At 43.7% G+C, this 18258-nt stretch overlaps 1 protein-coding gene across 1 annotated transcript in view; it reads right to left on the bottom strand.

Moving 5' to 3' along the window:
• SLC25A22 (solute carrier family 25 member 22) overlaps positions 1–14382 on the bottom strand; it is a gene marked incomplete at its 5' end in the record, with an annotated part of 67000 nt that extends 52618 nt beyond the window's left edge. The window contains one exon of the mRNA XM_081903080.1: positions 14052–14382. The remainder of the gene's footprint in view (positions 1–14051) is intronic.
• Positions 14383–18258: the final 3876 nt, after the last annotated feature.

The following is an 18258-nucleotide window of genomic DNA, read 5'->3' as shown; positions in this document are numbered from 1 at the left end:
GAGTCAGCAACTCAAGTAATAGGGATTGATCTACTTCAGTGCGTGGGCCAGTTGCCCCGTCATTTGTTAATGGGGTTACTTAGACTAGACATGCACACAAGTTCTTTGTGCTTAAGTGATCTAATAATGCACCTACTAATTACATTAATTCAAACGTGCTGTGAAGTGAAGGCGCAGGGCCAGTTCAGACAGAGGAAATGACATAAAGAAGGACAAAAGGAAATGAGGAAATGAGCTACAATGGGAGAAATATTCTTACAGAATCTTATCGCATGTGACACTGATGGCAGTGTATTCTGCAACTGCTGAATATGTTGGAATTTAACTCTCACTGTGGGGAAAGAGTAACCATGATGGATGAGGGGCTGCTGGGATTACTCTTGCAGTTCCAGCTGTATCATTAACCTCTTGTGTGCTAGCAGAAAGGTACCTACAGGCTTTCTTTATCTCATGCAGCTGGGAAAAGAGGTCTATTGTACCGGTATATAGGGAGTGGGGTTTGAGAATATTGATTCCATCCCCGATAGGTAAAAATGGAAGCAAAGCTTTTGAGCCTTCCCCTTCAGAAAAGTGACCATGGACTCATATTATAGTTAATATTTACTTTTACTAGAAATGAGCATAAGCAGTAGTTTGCAGCACCAGAGCATATATAGGGGCAGCTGAAGTGTGTCTGACAAACACTTTTTGACATATTGGATGCATTGTTTTGCACAACATATACTATCTTCAAACCTCCCTTTCCCCTTCATACTCTCTTTACTTTTTCTAGGATGAGGCTTCCTTGTGCTGTGCTGCCACTTCTACCAACTTGTGGAAGTAAAGCAGGGAGGAAGTCCACAAAATTATTATTTTTTTATTCTCTGCCTCTTTAAAACTTACTGCTTCCATGATCCCTGCCACCAACAGGCTCAAACCTGCATTAAGCAACAACAGACTGCAGGCAATGGATATTTAGAGGTGTAGGGTTAAAATCCTATTATTAAAAAAATAATCCCACCCTTGGTATTATCTGTTAATGGGACCCAGAATGGAATGGATGGACAAGGAGTGAAAATCAGCATGCCAAGTAAGCTAAACATACATGAAGAAGCAACCTGTATTTAAAAACAGAATGTACATGGCATTTAAAAGCACTAAAAATGAACTTATGAAAACAGCAAACAAATATTTAAGCAAAATAATATACAATTTAATTATTATTTAATATAAGTTCTTTTGCACTAATTAGCCCAGATCTTATTGCTAGCAGGATCCCACAACAGAGGTGAGATGGGGGTCAAAGTGGGAGAGAGAGGGCTGTTGTTGTTGTTGTTGTTTGGCAGGAATGCCCCTGTTATAGAATAGCCTCCCTAATGAGGGCTGATGGTGCCAATACATCTATCCCTCAGACATCTCATGAAGAACACATTCCAATAATTTAAAATCGTGTTGCCACTTTTAGCGTCTTATCTGCTATTTTTGTTCTGGTCTTGTCATTATATTTCTATTTTTGTAGCCAACTCTCCTAAAATAGAGTGAGGTGAAGGGCAGCATACAAATATTTTAAAATCTTGCTTTCCCAAAAGTCTTTGGATGACCCCATTTCAAAATGGAAACAGCCACGTATAGTCTCAAATAGTGAGCCAGGAAAAGCAGAGTGTTCACACCATGGCTAATTTGGTTTAAATGAATGCTACAAAGAAGACCTTGTCTTTCTTAATAGCCTTTCTGCTGGTTTTAAAAGATGATCCGAACAGGATGGGTAGAAACTGCTTTTTAGCCATCAGAGTTCCAAGTCTAATGCAAATACAGCAGACATTGTGACCTGGCAAACATAGCTGGCACCTGTGAGCCCCATCCCCCCCCAACATGACACTGAACACATTCAAACAGAACACATTCACACATTACACTGAACCCAGGGAGAGGTTATATTCACACCTGTAGACATTTTTCTCAGAAAGAGTGTACACTGGTTGATTTGTTCAGCTCAATTGTTGAGTACACACATTCTACATTCATTGAACAGTACAATAACTATATGAGTATACAGCTCAACTATTGTGTACACGTATTGTACGCTTGTTGAATATAACATGTGAACACTCTTACAGTCCAAACAGGATCCATGGAAGTGGTTAGGGGCTTCGGAAGTGGACTGGTTTGCTTCCCAACTTAAAGTCCGACCAAACATTAAGTTGGGAGGTTTAAGTTGGGGGGTTATTCCTCAGCTCTACTCCAAATCTTGCATTCCTCTTGATTTCATGCCTTCAGCCATTCTACCTTCATACCACCAACAACCTGATTTCAGAGGTGTCCAAATTCTGGTTCAGTCGAACTCACTGTTAACAACTATGAATTAGGAAATAAATCCCCTTTTCAAAATATTGGCATGGAAGCTAAGTTCTCCAGAGATCACTATAACCCTTGATCCCAACAGTATTGGGATTATGACTTGATTATGTTATCTTTCACGTAGTCAGGATATACAAATTTCATACAAACCATTCTCAAGGTCAGGCAAGTGCATTATCTGCTATTGATCTCAATGTGGCCACAGATCTTGGGGGGGAGGGGAGAGAAGCTATAGCTTAGCGGCAGAGCAGCTGCTTTGCATGCAGATAGTTCTAAGAAGGTCCCAGCATATCCAGGAAAGGCATTGCCAACATAATTGGCATGGATATGGAATAATGAAAGACACATGAGACTCTTGAGTGCAGATCATTTAAAGTGGTATCTCCAGAAAACCAAGCCACATACTGACGCATTATGCGCTGTTAGAATCAGAAGAAGCATAATATGGAGGGAGCGTTGTTCTAAATATAAACAGTTTTGAGGAAAGCAGCTGACATGGTACTGAAGAATGAATTAGTGCCGAAATAAAATGCTTCTACCCAAAGGCAACTATTGATTACACAAGTAAGATTTCATCTGATAGCATAGGCTTCCAGACCAGTTAAAAAATGGTAGGGAAACAAACCCTAGTTTACACAGTTGTAAAGTGGAGTGTAATGGTCAAAGGGTACCTCCAGGTTCGCACTATTTTCAGGTGGGGCTTAGTCACACCCTGGCAAATTTGGGCTGTGCAATTAACACTCTTGCAAAACAAGCCCAATTCCCCAAAAGATTGGACTTTTTGTGGTAAGAAAAGTTGTGGAGAAATGCTCTGCAACATCATCTAATCTCCTCACAAACATATCAGGCTAAATGCTCATTAAGCAGGCCATCAGAAAGTGGCCAGAACTGATACTGCAAGGAAACCATTGGGTGATGATAGGAAACCAATGTGCCCAGACAGATCTACTGATTTCATCAGAAGACAGTGGTTCTCCGCCTGCCGCCCCCAAGACACTTTGGTCTCCAAGTAAGCACAGTGTGCATGTCAGAAGCCCTCCAGTAAGTGTAGAATTGAACCAATAAGACAGGGCAACCAACATGATGATTATCATGCTGCAGGCTTCGACTGCAACTCCCAGCAGCCCCAGCTAGAATGGCCAATGGCCAGGGATGTTGGGAATTGTAGTCCACAGTATCTGGACATGACATTGGCAATCCCTGCAGTAGGGGGATTGGGCAAATTAAATGCCAAAAGAACATGGAAATGAAAAGTGGAACTGTTCATACACTTTGGGGGCAGCATGGCAGTTTAACTCTGTGCTGCAAAATGAAGCAGTAAAGGTCCAATGACAGATCAAAGTGAGACAGGAAAGAAAGGATATGACTAAAGGATTCTCGCTCCCAGGTCTTTATTCTTATTCCTAGAGCTCTCTAGTGAGTGGGCCTAATTTATAGTTTCTCCAAGGCCATCTCTCTTGTCAAGCACACAGAGCTCAGGAGAAACAGCTTCATTCTACAGCCCTTTCAGCTGACAGAGCAGACCACCTCTACATTCCCAGTGAGTTGCCACACTGGGCATCCCATGGAAGGAAGGTAGTGGTAGTGGTGGGAAGGACATATCCCCTCCCCCCACCAACGCTTCCCTCCCCACTTCTTCTGAACCCAAACGTCATCTCAATCAGAGACTTTACCCCTCCCTCCCCTTTTGTAATATAAGGGACTTCACCCAACTAAGGCTTTTTTTCAGCTGGAACCCACCAGAACCCAGTTCCAGCACCTCTCAGGTGGGTGCCATTGCTTTTTTAAGAGAACAAGGGAGGCCTTTGTGATGAGTTCCAGCACTTCTTTTTCTAGAAAAATAGCACTGCGCCCAATGGTTCAGCTGTATGCCTATTTCAGGTAAACAGCTATGCTTGCAAGTGCGTGCGTGCGTGCCTGCATGCTGTGCCACCCCATCTGCTCCAGACCATGGATTATCATGATCAGCCTGCAAAGAGCAGCTCAAGGCTGCATGTACAATAATCACACAGATCTCCTCAGCCATTATCCAACTGCAGAGAAACCTCATCACGTACTTCACGTTGCAGAACACCCTCTACCAGGCTCTGGAATACCAGGCATACACAAATATATATATGCACATGAGTCACATGCAAGCACATTGACAACAGTGGCTGTCCTTTCCTTCCAAAGCAAAATCCAGGCCATCTGTTGATCAATTTGTGAATACCGTTCCCTCTCCTGGGAGAAAGCTGGGAGGGATCCCTTCGTTTCTTTGACTGCAAGACATTTAAAAAGCATTCTCTGCTCACCACTAAAATATCAAAGTCTCAATTACGTTTGCAAAACAGTACTGATGCTCAGTGCCCCCAGCTCCCGAGAACTTGATAGAAACTATGTTGGTGTGCAGGTGGAGTAAAGCAGAGCCAATTGCAAACCAACAGGCCATAAAACTGTTTGCAAGCACAATCTACATGAATAAAGGGTTTCAGTCAATGGAGACACAGATTTATACAAGCACCACTTTTCAAACTGATTTGGAGTGCTCCCATAAAAACTAATTGCCACAGTTGGTGAATCAGACAGGCTTAACAAGGAACCCTGTTAAAAGGACTCCTGAACTGGGAGGCTGGTCTTCTTCCCAGTGGATTGCATTGGCAGTAAGAGGGAGGCCACTAAAAACAGAAGATGTAGTGGTAAAACATCATTTTGAAATAAAGTGCAAACTGACAACGACAGTGTTGTGAATCAATCGGTGGCACAATTTTGGATACATGCAGAAATGTAAACAACAATCAGTGAGACATAGAATTTGCCCCAAGGCAAGCATTTCTGAATCATTATCTGATATACTGGCAACAAGAGCATCTCTCTAGTGGGCCCTGAAACACATGGACTGCCGGTTAGGACATAACATTACTGACTTAATAAACCATGGTTTATTAAGCCGGGAATGAAGAATGGGCCTTCTTCACATCCTTCTGTGACCTGGAACCAGGTACAGACAATGTCTTCCTGTCCTATTTAGCCAACTGACATTTAAAAATGAAAAAGAAATCCTGTTTTGGACATAATGGAAACTGTGCTTTCAATAGGAGCTGTGGTTTAAAGAAGCCAGGGCCAAAGCACTAAAGGCAGTGTACAGTGTAAATGACCCATGCTAATTCCTGGTTTAATACATTATTATTTATTAAGCTGGAAATATTGCATCTGAACCAATTCAAACATGTTGTTAATTTATATGGTTCTTCTCCGAACGACAACTCATTTGCATGGATAAATTCAGACATCGTGCCAAACCAGGATTAAGGAAGTTTGGTGCAGTGCCTGAACTAATGGACCATTGTTTATAAACAGCCAGCAAAAACTAACTAGAATCTAAAACAAGGTTATGAAGTTTGCTTGCAAATAATGGTTTGTGTCAAGTGTTTAAATTGACATACCATAGTTATGGCCATAGCTCCTTCTTAAGAGAAGCTACACCATGGAGACAAGAGTGAACTTATTAAAGCAGAATTCTGAGTGTACAGAAAATGAGAAGAAAATGACCTATAAGCCATGGTTTGCCTCTTGTACATTTGGAATTTCTAACCATGGCTTGGGTTGTGAACTATGGCTAGGCATAATGTCTGAGCCAAGGCATTAGAGACTGAGAGGTGGGGAAATGTAGGTAGTTATATAACCTGTGACAAGAAATAATGGTTTCATAGGTAAATCTGGCTCTGGCCTCAATTCTCTGCTACTAAATTCGCATACTATTTAATGGGAATGTGTTTTGTCTTCTCAACTTTAGAGATGACAACAGAAGTGAGAATTATAACAGTTCCAGAAAGTATACACAGAGATCCTTCAGGATCTCTACCAGAGAAGAATCGGTGCACAGACATATTAAAGAACTGTTTGTTTACTGCAGCAGAAACTTGTGAGAACAGAGAGCTACTTTTCAGTTGCATACCATGACATCGAGAATCAAGGAAATGACAGGCAAAGAGAGAGAGAGAATGAAAAACACTAGGAAGTTTGGACAAACATAAATGGGATATAAGACTGCTCTGCCTATAAAGTAATATCCGAAGGAGATAGTGGGTGCTTCTCCCTTTTTCTTCTTTTCCTTTAAAGCCAAATGATATATGGAGAATTGGAGCAAAGCATTCGTGATAAACACACCACAGCTAGATTCACAGATGCAGGATGCACAGAATCCTGCTAGACAAAAGCTTGGGATGAATCATCATCACACAGCCATATGGAGCTGTTTCTGGAGAGGCAGAAGCACCCACCAAAAACAGAATGATTAAAGAGGATGTCATGACTCAGTAAGAAATGTCATTTGCTCTAATCTGAGATATTAAAATGAATCAAAATGCAAAATGTAAAAGCCCTCAGGCCTTTAACTCAATCCAAGATGCTTGTGCATATACCAACCTTCACCAAGCTGGTGCCCTCCAGCTGTTTTGGGCTACAACTCCCATCAGTCTCATCCAACACAGCTGTGCTAGCTGGTCTGATGGGAGTTTTAGTCCAAAACAGCTGGGGGGCATCTGTTTGGTGAAGGGTGGCATATGTGGTAGCAGCCTCTGGATCAGCAAATTCTGCCTAAAATCGGGTAACTACATCTGAGTCAATGTCTGCACTCTGCTTGGTGAAAGTAGAACCATGGAACTCATTGCCACAAGGAAAATGATGGATGGCAAATGATGGCAAAGAATGGATAAGACATCAGTAGAAAGTGATGTCAGTAATTGTCAATCAATTATGCCAAAAACTGTCACCATTTTGTGTCTCGCTCTGCCCCAGCCTTTTATGACTGGTTGGCCTCAGCTGTCTCAAGTGGGCCATGGGGATGGAAAGTTTGAGAAGCCCTGATCTACAAGCCACAGATTCCCCAACTCTTAACTACTCCAACAGATCTTTCCAGCAAGCTGAAAATTGAAGTGATGTACATAAATTTGTGAGCTTGGTTATAAAAAGTACAGATACCTTTACTCATTACCGTCTAGCACGTTTCTTCTGTAGTAATGCTGAAATGTTATATAAGTAATTGAAAGGGGGCAAAAGATCATCTCCCTCTTCCATGTCTGCAAAAGGGAACAGAATCTATGGTGTACCAACTTGAAAAGAGATGGAAGTTCATGCAATATTATCAGAAGCAGGGTATCAGTTGTAGCCTATTTTGGTAGATCCACTGAAATTAATGGGCATGGCAAATTTAAGGTCCATTAATTTTTATGAGTGTACTTGGAAAAGAATCTAGTTGGATACAACCCCATATCCTCCCAACTTCTCTCCCCACCATTATTTGTTTTTTATAAGTGGTGGGTGTTTTTGTTTGTTTGTTCTTTTGTTTTGATTTGTTTTATTTTGTTTTTAGGTTTCTGATTAACCTTACAAAGCCCATCAGTATTGTTTGGCAGGTCAAGAAACCTATCTGAAATATTGATCTCTCTCTCCTTGCAAATTGTGAGTGGGGGGCCTGCATGTGTGCTGAAGACGCACCTCTTTACCCTGGCCTTTGACACTTGAGATGTGTGTTTTCAAAGCCCACCCTGTTCCTGTGGTTGTAATCTGCCCTGTTTTAGTTTGTTGTATGATCCACATGGAAAAGCACAAGTATAGCCCACCCCCTTCAATCCCCTCCTGCTGTTTATACCCACATCTGACTCATCTAGAGCCACTCATGATGGCGCAGCGGCATCATTTAACACAGGTCCATTGGTCCCAAGTGCTGCACCAGTGTAACTCTGATGCAAAGCCATGCTGATAATTTTGTACTAGTACTGTGTCATCCTCCCCTCCTTCTGACTCTTAGACTAGGATAGCAGACCACAAGGAAGGGCTATGAAACCTGTGGTCTTCCAAGTTCTAATGAACCACAATTCCAATCATCCCTGACCACTGACCATGCTGGCTGGAGCCAGAGGGCCACAGGTTGTCTATCGCTTCCATAGGGCTTTGTTCTTAGCGTAAAGGGATATGGTGGTTAGGGTGTTAGGTGGGGGAGACCGGAGTTCAAATGCTCATTCAGTCACAAAGTTCCCTGGGTGCCCTTAAAACAGTTTTCTCCTCTTTCTTATACACCCACATCTCACATGACTGTGTGAAGTGAACTGTATATGCTGCCCTCAGTGTGCACTTCCTGTGGCAGCCTAACGCTGCAGTAAAACGCTAGTATTAAAAAAGAAAGAGTTACCAAACGTACTCTGCCAAATCAATAGCACATCAACACTGCAACATAAAGGAGCACGTTACAAGGAATCTGCATGTTCGGGGTGGGGCTTTGAAAAAACTGTAATGCCTTTACAGCAACTGTGTAGCTTCCCCTGAAACCTATGTACACCTCATCAACATCTAATCCAGGCATGGACATACTTGGCCCTCCAGATGTTTTGGGACTACAATTCCCATCATCCCTGACCACTGGTCCTGTTAGCTAGGGATTATGGGAGTTGTAGTTCCAAAACATCTGAAGGGCCAAGTCTGGCCTTGCCTGATCTAATCCAATGGTATTAATTTGCATGATTAAACAGCATTCCAGCATGTCTGCTTGCTTGCATTATGGAGAGGCACCTGCTTTTACTTAATACTTTGGCAATCAATTCTCTGGATAGAAGGACAGAGCGAAACTGGGAGGCAAAATTATTGTATGAATGGTCTATCATTCATCTTGCCTGAAATATGTTAAGGTTGGGTCTAGATATATGGACAAATGAGGTGGTGGAGTCTAGAGGCAGAATAGACAGGACCACTTCAGACTACAGTGGTACCTTGGTTTAAGAACAGCTTAATTTATGAACAACTTGGATTAAGAACGCTGCAAACCCGGAAGTAGGTGTTTTGGTTTGTGAATTTTGCCTTGGAAGCAGAACATGTTCCGCTTCCTGTTGAGTGTGTGCCATTTGTAAATTGAATCCCACGCTGCTATGGGAAATAATGCTTTGGTATAAGAACGGACTTCTGGAACGGATTAAGTTTGTAAACCAAGGTACTTCTGTACTTGCAGTAGTGGAATATAGTGGTAAAAAGCCAGTGGTGCTGTAGTGCTTAGTGTGTTGGACTAGGACCCGGGTTCAAATCTTCACTCAACCATGAAACTCACTAGGTGACCCTGGGCCAGTCACAGTCATTCAGCCTAACCTCCCTGACATGGATAAAATGGGAAGGAAGGCAACGAACCATGCATGTCACCTTGAGCTCCTTAGAGGAGGGGATGGGATATGAGTGCAGTAAATAAATAAAATACTGAATCTTAAAAACCATAGAAATCTCCTTGCAAATATTAAAAAATAGCAGCTTAGGGAGGAAGATTCAAGCCCAACCCTCTCTCCCTGCCATGCTAGCCTTCTATTTGCAGGGAAAATTGACATAGGGGTTCATTCAAAGCATGATTTCACCACATACAACCTGACATAGCACAGTCCATTCTACCATCTCATTCCTACCTCATTCTGCTGCATGTGAAGATGTAGCCTGATATCAAGGTCAAAATGGAGCTCTATTAATAAAGCCTGGTAAATAGGCCTGCCTATGTTGCCAGCCCATTGGCGATTTGGCAGAGAAGAGGTGGAGAGCTCTGTCCCTCTTGCAACAGCAACCTGCTTCATTTCGAAACTGGGTGCAGAGGAGGGGGGCTTCCCCCTTCTGGTAGATCTTTTGGTTCTACGTTGATTTACTAATCCTCTTTTAATGCACACAGCATCTTGTCATCTATGACTAGTGCTTAAATTAAATGCCATTTACTTAGGACAATTCCCTCATCAAAGTGCTATTTATCCAATACCACTACAGCCTGCATTTTATTTGACATTTGGTAGCATCTGCAATTTCAGCCATGCTGTGCATTCTTGGTTTCAATGGTTTGTTTTATTTTTTATTTTATTTTACTTTATTTTATTTGTAGTTCTGTACCATAGTTCTTACTTAGCTTTTTCATTTTTCAGCTCAAACACCCCCCCTTTGCTTGGCCTCCTTTAAAGTGCAATATTGTGCAATGCTCTCCAGGGAAAGGGATTATATAAACTAATGTACTTTGGAAAACCCACCACACATATCTCAAAATCAGTGCCTCTGCACACTCTAACTGCATGTACCCAACTTTTAAGAGAGTTTGAAGCCAGAGTTCTCCTTTAGTGATTATGTATAGAAGGCCAGTATTGCACAAAATCCCAGGATTTGCAAGCAAATGAACTTTCCCATTGGAGCAATCACATTTGTAATTAACTTTACTATCTTTGCTTTGTGTGTGGTTGCCTTGTGGGGGTTGCCTTAGGAAAGCATTTTTCAAATAAGTAAAACAATGTCTAGATTGATCCCTACTCTCTGTTTGATTATGCTGGTTCAGATCTATTAGTAACTACAGTATTCATACAGCACCTTGTTCCTTAGCACACTTTCTCCATTAATGCAAAGAACAGCATATTTAGGATTGTGGTGGCAGCATGGGAAATACTGTACAGCATTGTTTCCCAAACTTTGGTCCCCAGCTGTTTTTGGACTACAATTCCCATCATCCCTGACCACTGCTCCTGCTAGCTAAGGCTGACGGGAGTTGTAGTCCAGCAGCAGCAGGTGACCCTGCTTTATGGTCTTGAATATTTAGTTCTTCTGCAGTCCTGAGAGGCGAAGGTTGCTGTTATTTACATTTCGCAGATGAGAAATTGGGACCAAGGGATAGTAGCCTACCAACAATCACACCTAGGAAGCCTATGCTTGGGCATACACTGGAAACCCAGATGTACACAAACCATTTCCTTCACTGGATTACACAGATTCATGGGATCTTCAAGTAGCAGTGGTTTGTTTTTGTAAAAACACATGCAAATCTCCCTAGTCTTACTGTACATTGAACTTTCAAAGTTTCATATATTAACAGATACAGCATAGAACTAAATTCAGTGGGCTACACTTTTTTCAGCCCAGAGAGAAACCAATGGAGGAAGCTGTATTTCTTGGTGTTTATGGGGTAATAATCCTAAAGGAGGAAGAAATACATGGCTAGAAACATGGAAGTGGCTCAACAGCTCAGAGGAAGAAACCTGGGCCACAATGCCAGATACAGATTAGAAAGACCTGGATTCAAATCCCCACTCAACCATAATAGTCAATTAGTGACCTTGGATAAGTTACCATTTCACCGTAACCTATCTCAAAGGGCTGCTGCATGGATAAAATATGGAAGGGGTGTGTGGAATGACTCCCAAATATGCCACTCAAAGCTGTGTGCAGGCCAACAATGTTAAATAAATGGAATAAATGCATAAATTAATTTTCTTTTGAACAACTATATTAGGAAGCTTATATGTGTGTTTTCTTTTCTATGCTGCCAAGATAAGTTGATAAGGAAAGCATAAAGCTAGAGAAATGAGTTCATCACATCAGGCCCCTCTCTAAGAAAGATGTGGCGACTTATGTATTATTCATCGCTTCATTTTAATGAATGGCCTATGGCAAGGATACTGCCTTGTTTAAAAATTATAACTAAAAACCCAGCCATCTGCCTACAAAGTCTCTGAGCATCACGTTCGCTGCAGCTACCCCATGGCTGAGCAGAAGCCAGATAATTGACCAACCTCTTTTTGTGCTAGGTGCTGTAGGAGCTCAAATCAAAGCAAGCCAAGAGAATGGCAACAACCAATCAGATGGGAGACCCAAGGTCATACATGGCAGAGGAGCTGCAGAGCGAAGATCAAATTCTAATCTCTGGCATGGTAATCCAGTGCCAAGCCTATGCTAGAAAATGTAAGCAAATTTAAAACAAACACAAACAAACACACACACCCCCCCAAAGCAAACATATTGCATAGCTTTCAGAGGCCTGTTTTTCATGGACACGTTTTTGGAAAATCACCCTGTAAATGCCCATTTGGATAGGATGGAAGGCAGCTGAACCCTGTGGCTGAACCCAAGTGCTGCTTAGGGCGGCAATACTCCCAGGATGGCAATACTCTTTTCACAAGCAGCAGACTAGGAAAAGGAGCCTTTATCAGTGAATCCCAACAAAAGCTTTGGATGATGAGTCTGAGACCCTGTGCACAATCCTGCCTTAATATTCGGAGTTAACCTACCACAAGGCTCACACCATTTTTATATATTGACAGGGGGATCAGTTACAAACCACTCAAGCCTATAGCGCTGAAATCAAGCTAAGTGAGCAGATTCAGTCCTTCAGGATATGTGGGGATTTGTCAACGATGACAAATTTGTCCTTTGTCAACATACTGTGGTCACCACTGATTCTGTATATCAGCTGGAATGTGTATCCTGCCCTGTAGTTTCAAAAAAAAAAAATTGTGTATATATGTGTGTGTGTGTATACATAGATAGATACACACATGGATAGACAGATACTGTACACACATACACACACACACACACAAAGAGAGAGAGAGAGAGAGAAGCTTCATGCAGCTTGATTGGTCCTGGCAGGCTGAGGCTGCCTCTCCCTCAGAGGAGGTGGAGACTTTGGCCTGAGAATCTGCCACGCTGCTTCCAGCATGTAGGAGGCGGCACAACAAGAGGCTGCCCTGCTGGAGAACAAGGTTGGAGGGCAGGCACTGCTTCTGCAAGGGGAGTGGGAATCTAGGAGGCATTTGCCCAATCCAGTATCCACATCAAACCGCTGGGCACCAAGATGCTTAAAAACACTTTAAGCCGCCCAAGGAGAGGGGAGGGCCACAAGAGTCCCTGCATTTTCACTGGGTTGAAACAGCAGCAGCAGCAGCAAGGTGGCATTACTTTATGTTTCCGCCACGAAGTTTCCAGGGTCACTGGCAGCATTCATAAAGGAGCACCCCTCAAACGCTAAGTCAAAGGTCGCGCTATCGGAAGCCAAGCTGAGGCTGAGGGGCGAGCAGGTGAAAAGGTCACGCGGCCGCTTTGGCGCGTGGCCTCGAGAGGGAGCCCCGCGGCGGGGCTGAGGGAAAAGTTAAGCCCACGCAGGACCAGAGCGTGGAGCATCCCAGACACGCGCAGAGCAACTGCCCTCTTCTTCCCCCCTATTGACCTCACACGCCCCCAACGCTTCAGTATTGAGCTCCGGGCACTTCCCAGCCGCCCCAGTGCTCTAAAGTCAGGCTAGGCAACGCAGCCAGATACGGGGAGGATACAGGAAGGGGTTCGTGGCCACGCTCCCGAGGGGTGCAGCGGGGCTCCCCATATGGCTGAGGAGGACGCTGGGCTCCAGTCAAACTTTCCGGTTGCTCCACGGGAAAGGGTGGAGATGTAGTAAAGATAAAGGGGGCATGATGCAACAGATCCCTACTCCCTCGGGGGTGGGGGGTTGGAGATGGAGGGAGGGAGGGAGGAAGAGCAGGATCTCCCGGGTGGAGTTGGCCGAGAAGACGCCCTCCTCGCGCCGCTCGGTGTCCGCGGCGGAGTTCCCTGCGGGCGCCGCGGCTTTAATCCTGCCGTTTCGCTCTGCATTTGAGCAGGAGGAAAGGACACGCGCGCACTAGGTGGGAGGCTAATCCCTGCCGGGTTGCAACCGGCCGCGCCGCGCCAGCTCACCATGCAACGGAGGGAGGGACGGAGGGCGGAGAAGGGTTGCAACCGCGGCTGCATTGGCAAACCATTCCCAATAACGCTCAGCGGAACAATTCCAGGCGCTCATCCGCCCGCCCTTGGGGCTGGAGCGAGGAAGCTTGCGAGGAAGCGTGGGGCAGATGACGCTCCCCACAGCCCATCTGGCATCCCAGAGCGGCAAGGGAAGGGGGCGAAAAGGAACCAAGGGCACTCACCGAGCCGTACGGGCGCTCCGCCTCTGTCGGGAAACAGCCGGGAAAGCACCGATCTGGCTGAGTCTATGGCTGGCTGGCTGCTCCCTCGCTCTTTTCCCTCCCTCGACTCTCTGGCTGTTCCTTTAAGTGGTACAAACCAGGATGTCCGTGCAGTTTCTTTCCCAGCAGCAGCTCGGCACCGCCGCCTCTGGCCGCTGCGCGCAATGGCAGCCACTTTCCCCGCTTGCTGCCACTCTCGCTCTGGGCTCCGCACAATAGTTTCCAGCCCCAGGAGGGCTCACGTGAAAGCGCCCGCGTCAAAACTCTCCCCGACTTAGTACAGGACTCACTCCTCCCATCACCGGTCCAGCGCTGCTTGCTGCTGCTTGCTGCTGTCAGAAGCGGGAGGGGGCCGCCCGCTGACGTCACGACACGCCCGTTCGCGGATGAGGTCAGATTTCGCAGCCTGCGAAAATCACACACGAGAGAAATAAAAAATCTCGCCGAGGGGGCGGGGGAAAGCAAAGTTAGGGAGAAACTTTGGGCTTCCTAATCGAAGCTTTGCATAAAGATCGCCCTTATTTTTCGGAATTCTTTTGGTCTCCCCCTTGCAACCAACGTATTAAGAAAATAGGACGTTGTTTGCAAAAAGGTAGGGAATAAGCCTACAATCATATGGGCACTCATTTGGGAGCAAGTCCCCTTGAAATCAGTGGAAATAACTTTATGCATAAGATTAGTCCGCGTGCATCAATCAGTTACCTGGGATCCTGGTGAATCTAAAGGTCAGTTAAAAGGCAATCTATGTATACTCAGAAGTAAATCCTCCTAATTAATTAAATGGGGCTTACTCCCAGGTAAGTGAAGTCAGGATTCAGCCTAAATACCCCACTCTCAATACTGCCTTTCCCTCCCTAGATAACCATCTTATGCCCACAGCTGAGGTTGTGTGTGTGCATGCACAGATTGCACACTTCTGAACTAAAGAGAGAAAACAAGGGTGTGTTTCTTGGCAACTATGCATATTGCCCAGAGAATGTGCATGTTGCTCAGAAAGTGCATAAAATGCATTGGAGATACGCACATTGGCAATAATGCATATTGGCAAAAGAATGTACAAAATTCACTCGAGATACTCACATACCCCAGCACTTGTTGGGGCTTATGCATATTGGCTATTAGAAATATGCACATTCCCCAGTACCTATTGGATATTGTGCATATTGACTGGGAAATGTGCACAATTCACTCTTCATGGACAGGTGATGCACACATTCTTCATGCAACTTAGTTAACATGTGCAATGGTCAATTGTTAGGCACTTTATAACAACTCAACTTCCATTACCCCTAACATATACATAGCATCTCAAAATGGCCTCTTGGGCATAACATTTCTAGCGGAAACAAACACACTGTGTAACTCAGTTTTCAGCAGCATGGATCAGGCAAGGGAGGCATCACTGCTTCACCATGTGACGTGCCATCCACCAAGCACCTGTGTCATCAAAGCACGGCCAACTTCCACAGTCCCACTTCCTGAGACGGCAGTTGTGGTTTTCTAGGAACTTGTGTTAGCAGTTTGAGAGCAGATGGAGAACACGGATGTCTGGATTGTTCAGTCATGTACAATGTTTCCTGGACAAATTGCAGCATCCAAAAAGCTCCTGAGCTTGTGACGAATGTGGGGCAGGACAAAGGTGCTATTTTGCATATGGACAATTTCCAAAAAGAGATACTAGTTTGCTTTTCATTCGTCTTGCTGTTTTAGATTGATGGGAAGGCACAGATATATATTAATATTCACTTAGGCTGTGCATGCACTATACCTTTAAAGCATGTCTGAAGCACATTTTTCCACTGAAAGAATTCTGGGCACTGTAGTTTACTCCTCACAGGGTTACAATTCCCAGAACCCTTAGCAAACCACAGTGCCCAGAATTCTTTCAGTGGAAAAATGAGTTTTGAATGTGCTTTAAAGGTCTATAGTGTGCACACTGCCATAATCTCATTTTGCTCCATAGCCTCCATCATTAGTCTGCAAAATCTGAGGGCAAGCAAGAAGAAGGGGAGGGGAATAACTTTTAAGCGAATATCAAAGGCATACAGACTCCAGCTTGGAAACTGCCTTTTTGCTTGAAAGGAAGCCATTCAGAGAGACCCACTTCCTCTTTCACACAGAAGCTAGACTGGTCAGGGCAGCATGTATGGCAGTTACTTGAACAGCTGTGGGGTGTCATGTATGCCTGCACACTTAAATGAGGGAGAGGAGAAAATGTTTTAGCTGCTTTGATATTCAAAAAGGGTGAAAGAGTAAGGATCAGGAGGCAGGGCTATAAAAATAAGAGATATTCCTGCAATAGTATTCTGTGTCAGCATTCTCTCCTAATGAGTTATCATCCTGCCATGAAACATCGTTCTTAGCAGCTCCAACTATTAAATAATACTGCCTATGGGGCTTTTCCTCCCTCCCTCTGAAAACAATGTATAAAGAATTATTCTGTTTGTTTTTAAGAATGTGGGTATTTTCTTTTTAGTGAAGACAAAACTTTAGCCTTGCTCACTGCCTAGGATTTACATTAGATAATTCAGCAGAGAGATTTTGAGACGCAAAATTGTTTTGCAGATATATTTTTTTTGGGGGGGGATATTTAAGGTGAATAAACAGGGAAAACTCCCTGGAAAAGACCCTGATGTTGGGAAAGACTGAGGGCACAAGGAGAAGGGGATGACAGAGAACAAGATGGTTGGACAGTGTTCTCAAAGCTACCAACATGAGTTTGACCAAACTGTGGGAGGCAATGGAAGACAGGAGTGCCTGGCGTGCTCTGGTCCATGGGGTCACGAAGAGTCGGACACGACTAAACGACTAAACAACAACAACAAACAGGGAAGACAAGAATGAATTATTTTGCACAGTGCAAGGGACAAGAAGAGCTTGAGTAGGAAAAGTAGGATGAGGCTCACAACAGGAATGCACATTTTGAAAATGCAGAGAAAAACCACTCAGCAGAAAGCAATGTGGGTACATTAATGATTGCACAGCAATAGGAGCAGATAGGCCATACTACATCAAAGTGTGAGGCAATTTCTTTGAAATCAGGGCACACTGTTACACTTCACCAATTTCCCCCCATAATGAAGCAACGGGCTATTAGCCAAATAACTTGCATGTATCACATCCTTGACAGATATATGTGCAGGCAAAAATTCATGATCTTTGACCATAAGAGAACATTGTTTAGAGTTAGAAGAATCAAACCTCTTTCCTAGCACCACCACACTGCTGACTCTGCTCTTACACCTACAGCTCTCACTGGTACAGTAAGAACATTGCTGTTTGCAGGTGATAAATCACATTTCAAGTCATGTAGGAAAGCGCTTTTCAACTGTGCTTGGCAATTATTTTTGCAGAGAATGGGGGGGGCCCTCCCTCCTCCCTTACCACAACAGTGACACTAGTTTTGTATTCTAGTTCAGTAGCTTGAGAACCATTCTGATGTGTGAAGCAGGAAGCAGAAGCAGTGTGGCTGTAAGGGATAGCCTTTTAAACAGGGAATGGGGCAATGTTTTGCTTCCTAGGAATCCACAATATTGTTATATGGGTTGCATCCCAATTCTTTACTGCTGCATGTGCATTTTTTGAGCACATTGATTGGGGAACTACATTGCAAAATTCAGAATAGAGTGCTTTTAGAAGGATGGCTGCGTTTTGGTTCCTGTCTTGCTTTGGAAAGTATGGATTAAGTGGGTTCACCTTAAAATAGGAACTGAACTGAATTTCTTCCCCAACACTACTCAGAAGGAAATCCTATTGAATTCAACTTTCGGAAGGAATTCTCAAGGTTTGAAAAAGATTTGTTGGAAAATAATGAAAAATTATTAACAAAAATGTATAAACTACTGTAGGAATGGGAAACAAAAGATCAACAAATTAAAGATGTAATGGTAAAATGGGCAATAATATCCCACTCAAGGACATAATGTCCCACTCGGGTCATGGGAAAGCTGTGGAAGAAGGATCTAAAATTTACTGCATGTAGTTCATTAAAGGAAAACTATAAGAAAATGATGTACCATTGGTACCTAACCCCAGTTAAGATTGCAAAGATGTATAAAAATTGCACCAAAACATGTTAGAAATGTAAAGATAATGATGGTACCTTTATGCATATGTGGTGGACTCAGGGACGCGGACTTATAAAAAATATTGGGGGGGGCCCGGGAAA

This window comes from Podarcis melisellensis, assembly GCF_964234715.1.
Source record: "Podarcis melisellensis genome assembly, chromosome: 1".
Lineage (NCBI taxonomy): Eukaryota > Metazoa > Chordata > Lepidosauria > Squamata > Lacertidae > Podarcis > Podarcis melisellensis.
Note: the sequence above shows the minus strand (reverse complement) of the source record. Positions and strands in the feature narration are given on the sequence as shown.